Genomic DNA, 382 nt, shown 5'->3' on the forward strand with positions numbered 1-382 from the left:
CTTGGGAGGTTCTGCAGCATCAACCGCCACCTCTGGAAACATCATAGTAGGCGCCGCTGTTTCAAGAGTCTCAGTGGTGGTGTATGCAGCCCATACACTCCATAAAGTGATCCCCATTATGGGAAGCGCTACAGACAGGGGAATAGGTTCAGGAACAGGAGGGCTGGAGTGAGTGGGTTTGGGGATACCAACTGTGCGTGCAGCCACCAATGGTGGGTCCTCCACGCTGGATGCCAGTCTGGGATACTGACGAACAGTCCCTGAGGGTCTGGGTGCCACAGACAGGAAGTGACAGGACTCTGAGTGAACAGACGTGATGTGACGTGACTCTGGATGATCAGCTGTGATGTGACCTGATTCATGAAGATCAACTGTGACTTGA

This window comes from Sinocyclocheilus rhinocerous, unplaced genomic scaffold (genome assembly GCF_001515625.1).
Source record: "Sinocyclocheilus rhinocerous isolate Xijiao unplaced genomic scaffold, SAMN03320098_v1.1 scaffold3854, whole genome shotgun sequence".
NCBI lineage: Eukaryota > Metazoa > Chordata > Actinopteri > Cypriniformes > Cyprinidae > Sinocyclocheilus > Sinocyclocheilus rhinocerous.